Source organism: Oncorhynchus tshawytscha, unplaced genomic scaffold (genome assembly GCF_018296145.1).
Source record: "Oncorhynchus tshawytscha isolate Ot180627B unplaced genomic scaffold, Otsh_v2.0 Un_contig_1304_pilon_pilon, whole genome shotgun sequence".
Taxonomy (NCBI): Eukaryota; Metazoa; Chordata; class Actinopteri; order Salmoniformes; family Salmonidae; genus Oncorhynchus; species Oncorhynchus tshawytscha.
The window spans coordinates 40,001-47,500 of NW_024609410.1; the positions used below are offsets into that span (position 1 = coordinate 40,001).

General features: G+C 47.3%; 1 pseudogene; it reads right to left on the reverse strand.

Annotated features, from left to right (window-relative positions):
• LOC121844748 overlaps nt 1-7,500 on the reverse strand; it is a 130,983-nt pseudogene that overhangs the window by 24,696 nt on the left and 98,787 nt on the right.

A 7,500-nucleotide genomic window follows, 5' to 3' on the forward strand; every position in this document is an offset into this window, starting at 1 on the left:
ACACACACTCACACACACACACACGCGCACACACACACACACACATGCGCACGCACGCGCACGCACACACTCATTAAAACATGTAACGATATACAAACACCATTAATCACCATTAAACACCATTAAACACCATTAAACACCATTAAACACCATTAAACACCACTAAACACCACTAAACACCATTAAACACCCTTAAACACCATTAAACACTAATAAACACCATTAAACACCATTAAACACTAATAAAAACCACTAAACACCATTAAACTCTAATAAACACCATTAAACACCATTAAACACCATTAAACACCAATAAACACCAATAAACACCACTAAACACCACTAAACACCATTAAACACCCTTAAACACCATTAAACACTAATAAACACCATTAAACACCAATAAACACTAATAAACACCATTAAACACCATTAAACACCATTAAACACTAATAAACACCATTAAACACCATTAAACACCAATAAACACCATTAAACACCAATAAACACTAATAAACACCAATAAACACCATTAAACACTAATAAACACCATTAATCACCATTAAACACCATTAAACACTAATACACACCATTAAACACCATTAAACACCACTAAACACCAATAAACACCAATAAACACCATTAAACACCAATAAACACCATTAAACACCATTAAACACCAATAAACACCAAAAAACACCATTAAACACCATTAAACACCACTAAACACCATTAAACACCATTAAACACCACTAAACACCATTGATCACCATTAAACACCACTAAACACCAATAAACACCATTAAACACCATTAAACACCATTAAACACCAATAAACACTAATAAACACAATTAATCACCATTAAACACCACTAAACACCAATAAACACCATTAAACACCATTAAACACCATTAATTACCATTAAACACCATTAAACACCATTAAACACCATTAAACGCCATTAAACACCACTAAACACCATTAAACACCCTTAAACACCATTAAACACCAATAAACACCATTAAACACCATTAAACACCATTAAACACTAATAAACACCATTAAACACCATTAAACACCAATAAACACCATTAAACACCAATAAACACTAATAAACACCAATAAACACCATTAAACACTAATAAACACCATTAATCACCATTAAACACCATTAAACACTAATAAACACCATTAAACACCACTAAACACCAATAAACACCAAGAAACACCATTAAACACCACTAAACACCAATAAACACCACTAATCACCATTAAACACCATTAAACACCATTAAACACCATTAAACACCACTAAACACCAATAAACACCAAAAACACCATTAAACACCATTAAACACCACTAAACACCATTAATCACCATTAAACACCATTAAACACCATTAAACACCATTAAACACCAATAAACACCATTAAACACCATTAAACACCACTAAACACCAATAAACACCAAAAACACCAATAAACACCGTTAATCACCATTAAACACCATTAAACACCATTAAACACCATTAAACACCAAAAAACACCATTAAACACTATTAAACACCATTAAACACCACTAAACACCAATAAACACCATTAAACACCACTAAACACCAATAAACACCATTAAACACCAATAAACACCATTAAACACCAATAAACACCATTACACAACTTGTTTTATTTGTCAGCAACATTTTCCTCTTTACCATCATGCCAAGACAGACGCAGAAACTGGTGTGTGTTGCTAGGTGTGAGACTGTTGCTAGGTGTGTGTGTGTTGCTAGGTGTGTGTGTTGTTAGGTGTGTGTGTGTTAGTTACCCTGTACAAGCTGTGTGGGTTGGTAGTCCACCCTGTACCCCTCCACTACCCCGTTAGAAGGCTGTGTGTGTTGCTAGGTGTGTGTGTTAGTTACCCTGTACAAGCTGTGTGTGTTAGTTACCCTGCACAGGCTGTGTGGGTTGGTAGACCACCCTGTACCCCTCCACTACCCCGTTAGAAGCGCTGGGCACCCCCAGGAGACGTTGACACTCCATCCTGTCACCTCCGAAAACGACAGGAAACTAGGCTGGCTGGGGGCTGGGGGAAAGGTTACACAGGTCATCATTACATTCATACCATCTAGATGTTCTACTTTAATAACACAACCAGAAACTGCAGACCTGGGATCAGATACTATTAGATTGTGTGTGTAAACTCTCTGTGTCTGCTTTAGACAGAGCAGACCTGGGATCAGATACTATTAGATGTGTGTGTAAACTTTCTGTGTCTGCTTTAGACAGAGCAGACCTGGGATCAGATACTATTAGATATGATAACACATACGCTTCCCAGGGTTAACTGGGGGTTGGTTAGGGGTTAGAGGTTAGAGTTTAGGGAACCTACCAGCCTGTAGGGTCTTGGCCTCCCGGGGTTAGAGGTTAGGGGTTAGAGGTTAGGGAACCTACCGGCCTGTAGGGTCTTGGCCTCCCGGGGTTAGAGGTTAGGGGTTAGAGGTTAGGGAACCTACCAGCCTGTAGGGTCTTGGCCCCCGGGGTTAGAGTAGGCGGGAGGTCCCAGCCACGTCTTGGCCTCCAGGGTTAGAGGTTAGGACGTGTAACACGTGAGGTTGACCAGACGAACACGGGTGTCAGGGGAACAAACCCACCCAGCCTGTCTGTCTCGGTCTTGGTCACCCTGCCAGTAGTGGATAGGGGATCACAGCACAGGAAACAGGAAGGGTCGACTTCCAGGAAGTGAAGTGAGACCCATTTTCTACTGAGACAATGGTTCCTTTTGACCTAACCCTTGTTACCCAGAAGGGTACACATGCTCAATATTCTGCTGTTGACTTGACTTCTGATGTGGTGACCTGATGTACCCATCAGAATGACCAGTGAACACGCGTGTCAGGAACAAACACCACCTGTCACCTTCTCTGTCTCGTTCTGTCGTCACCCTGCCAGTAGTGGATCTGATCACAGCACAGGAAACAGGAAGAAGTTGCACACAGGAAGTGAAGTGAGACCCATTTTCTAACAGACAATGGTTCCTTTGTACCCATCAGAATGATGTACATGATGTATTCTGCTGTTGACTTGACAACATGACCTGATGTACCCATCAGAATGATGTAGTGATGTATTCTCTCTAACAACATGACCTGATGTACCCATCAGAATGATGTAGTGATGTATTCTCTATAACAACATGACCTGATGTACCCATCAGAATGATGTAGTGATGTATTCTCTCTAACAACATGACCTGATGTACCCATCAGAATGATGTAGTGATGTATTCTCTATAACAACATGACCTGATGTGTTGACCTGATGTACCCATCAGAATGATGTAGTGATGTATTCTCTATAACAACATGACCTGATGTGTTGACCTGATGTACCCAGCAGAATGATGTAGTGATGTATTCTCTCTAACAACATGACCGGATGTGTTGACCTGATGTACCCAGCAGAATGATGTTGTGATGTGAGTTCAGCTTGTCACTATAATGGATACTCCTCATTATTATTGGACTGGAACATTCTAACACAAAACCCACTCTTTAAAACATCAACTCTGCAAAACCTCAACACTACAAAAGTAATTCCAATGTCTCTCCATCTCTCCCCTTCTCTCTCTCCATCTCTCCCCTTCTCCCTCTCCTCTCCATCTCTCCCCTTCTCTCTCTCCATCTCTCCCCTTCTTCCTCTCCTCTCCATCTCTCCCCTTCTCCCTCTCCTCTCCATCTCTCCCCTTCTCCCTCTCCTCTCCATCTCTCCCCTTCTCCCTCTCCTCTCCATCTCTCCCCTTCCATCTCTTCTCTCTCCATCTCTCCCCTTCTCCCTCTCCTCTCCATCTCTCCCCTTCCTCTCATCCTCTCCATCTCTCTCCCTTCTCCCCTCTCTCTCTCCATCTCTCTACCTTCTCTCTCTCCTCTCCATCTCTCCCCTTCTGCCTCTCCATCTCTCTACCTTCTCTCTCTCCTCTCCATCTCTCCCCTTCTCCTCTCCATCTTTCTACCTTCTCTCTCTCCTCTCCATCTCTCCCCTTCTCCCTCTCCTCTCCATCTCTCCCCTTCTCCCTCTCCATCTCTCCCCTTCTCCCTCCTCTCCATCTCTCCCCTTCACTCTCTCCTCTCCATCTCTCCCCTTCTCCCTCCTCTCCATCTCTCCCTTCTCCTCTCCATCTCTCCCTTCTCTCTCTCCTCTCCATCTCTCCCCTTCTCCCTCTCCATCTCTCCCCATCTCTCTCCTCTCCATCTCTACCTCTTCTCCCTCTCATTTCCATCTCTCACCTTCTCCCTCTCCTCTCCATCTCTCCCCTTCTCCCTCTCCTCTCCATCTCTCCCCTTCTCCCTCCTTTCCATCTCTCCCCTTCTCTCTCTCCTCTCCATCTCTCTACTCTCCATCTCTCCCCTTCTCTCTCCATCTCTCTCCATCTCTCTCCTTCTGTCTCTCCTCTCCATCTCTCCCCTTCTCCCTCTCCATCTCTCCCCATCTCTCTACCTTCTCTCTCTCCTCTCCACCTCTCCTCTTCTCCCTCTCATTTCCATGTCTCCCCTTCTCCCTCTCCTCTCCATCTCTCCCCTTCTCCCTCTCCTCTCCATCTCTCCCCTTCTCTCTCCTCTCCATCTCTCCCCTCTCTCCTCTCCCTCTCCATCTCTCTCCTTCTCTCTCTCCTCTCCACCTCTCCCCTTCTCCCTCTCCAGCTCTCCCCATCTCTCTACCTTCTCCCTCTCCTCTCCATCTCTCCCCTTCTCCCTCCTTTCCATCTCTCCCCTTCTCTATCTCCTCTCAATCTCTCTACCTTCTCTCTCCTCTCCATCTCTCCCCTTCTCTCCTCATCTCTCTCCTTCTCTCTCTCCTCTCCACCACTCCTCATCTCCCTCTCATTTCCACGTCTCCCCTTCTCCCTCTCCTTTCCATCTCTCCCCTTCTCCCTCTCCGCTCCATCTCTCTACCTTCACCCTCTCCTCTCCATCTCTCCCCTTCTCCCTCTCCAGCTCTCCCCATCTCTCTACCTTCTCCCTCTCCTCTCCATATCTCCCCTTCTCCCTCCTTTCCATCTCTCCCCTTCTCTCTCTCCTCTCCATCTCTCTACCTTCTCTCTCTCTCCTCCTCTCCATCTCTCCCCTCCTCTCTCCATCTCTCTCCTTCTCTCTCTCCTCTCCACCTCTCCCCTTCTCCCTCTCCAGCTCTCCCCATCTCTCTACCTTCTCCCTCTCCTCTCCATCTCTCCCCTTCTCTCCTCCTTTCCATCTCTCCCCTTCTCTCCATCTCTCTACCTCTCTCTCTCCTCTCCATCTCTCCCCTTCTCTCTCCATCTCTCTCCTTCTCTCTCTTCTCTCCATCTCTCCCCTTCTCCCTCTCCATCTCTCCCCATCTCTCTCCTCTCCATCTCTCCTCTTCTCCCTCTCATTTCCATGTCTCCCCTTCTCCCTCTCCTCTCCATCTCTCCCCTTCTCCCTCTCCCTCTCCATCTCTCCCCTTCTCCCTCCTTTCCATCTCTCCCCTTCTCTCTCTCCTCTCCATCTCTCTACCTCTCTCTCTCCTCTCCATCTCTCTCCATTCTCTCTCCATCTCTCTCCCTCTCTCTCCTCTCCATCTCTCCCCTTCTCTCCCTCTCCTCTCCATCTCTCTCCCTTCTCCCTCTCCTCTCCATCTCTCCCCTTCTCCCTCTCCATCTCTCCCCTTCTCCCTCTCCATCTCTCCCCTTCTCCCTCTCCATCTCTCCCCTTCTCCCTCTCCATCTCTCCCCTTCTCCCTCTCCATCTCTCCCCTTCTCTCTCTCCATCTCTCCCCTTCTCCCTCTCCATCCCTCCCCTTCTCCCTCTCCATCTCTCCAACGCTGGTCTGACCAAGCTGATTCCACACTCCAAGACTGCTTCCATCACGTGGACTGGGAGATGTTTCGTATTGCGTCAGACAACAATATTGACGAATACGCTGATTCGGTGTGCGAGTTCATTAGAACGTGCGTTGAAGATGTCGTTCCCATAGCAACGATTAAAACATTCCCTAACCAGAAACCGTGGATTGATGGCAGCATTCGTGTGAAACTGAAGGCACGAACCACTGCTTTTAATCAGGGCAAGGTGTCTGGTAACATGACTGAATACAAACAGTGCAGCTATTCCCTCCGCAAGGCTATCAAACAAGCTAAGCGCCAGTACAGAGACAAAGTAGAATCTCAATTCAACGGCTCAGACACAAGAGGCATGTGGCAGGGTCTACAGTCAATCACGGACTACAGGAAGAAACCCAGCCCAGTCACGGACTGTCTTGCTCCCAGGCAGACTAAATAACTTTTTGCCCGCTTTGAGGACAATACAGTGCCACTGACACAGCCTGCAACGAAAACATGCGGTCTCTCCTTCACTGCAGCCGAAGTGAGTAAGACATTTAAACGTGTTAACCCTCGCAAGGCTGCAGGCCCAGACGGCATCCCCAGCCGCGCCCTCAGAGCATGCGCAGACCAGCTGGCCGGTGTGTTTACGGACATATTCAATCAATCCCTATACCAGTCTGCTGTTCCCCATGCTTCAAGAGGGCCACCATTGTTCCTGTTCCCAAGAAAGCTAAGGTAACTGAGCTAAACGACTACCACCCCGTAGCACTCACATCCATCATCATGAAGTGCTTTGAGAGACTAGTCAAGGACCATATCACCTCCACCCTACCTGACACCCTTGACCCACTCCAATTTGCTTACCGCCCAAATAGGTCCACAGACGATGCAATCTCAACCACACTGCACACTGCCCTAACCCATCTGGACAAGAGGAATACCTATGTGAGAATGCTGTTCATCGACTACAGCTCGGCATTCAACACCATAGTACCCTCCAAGCTCGTCATCAAGCTCGAGACCCTGGATCTCGACCCCGCCCTGTGCAACTGGGTACTGGACTTCCTGACGGGCCGCCCCCAGGTGGTGAGGGTAGGCAACAACATCTCCTCCCCGCTGATCCTCAACACTGGGGCCCCACAAGGGTGCGTTCTGAGCCCTCTCCTGTACTCCCTGTTCACCCACGACTGCGTGGCCACGCACGCCTCCAACTCAATCATCAAGTTTGCGGATGACACAACAGTGGTAGGATTGATTACCAACAACGACGAGACGGCCTACAGGGAGGAGGTGAGGCCCTCGGAGTGTGGTGTCAGGAAAATAACCTCACACTCAACGTCAACAAAACTAAGGAGATGATTGTGGACTTCAGGAAACAGCAGAGGGAACACCCCCCCATCCACATCGATGGAACAGTAGTGGAGAGGGTAGCAAGTTTTAAGTTCCTCGGCATACACATCACAGACAAACTGAATTGGTCCACTCACACAGACAGCATCGTGAGGAAGGCGCAGCAGCGCCTCTTCAACCTCAGGAGGCTGAAGAAATGCGGCTTGTCACCAAAAGCACTCACAAACTTCTACAGATGCACAATCGAGAGCATCCTGGCGGGCTGTATCACCGCCTGGTATGGCAACTGCACCGCCCTCAACCGTAAGGCTCT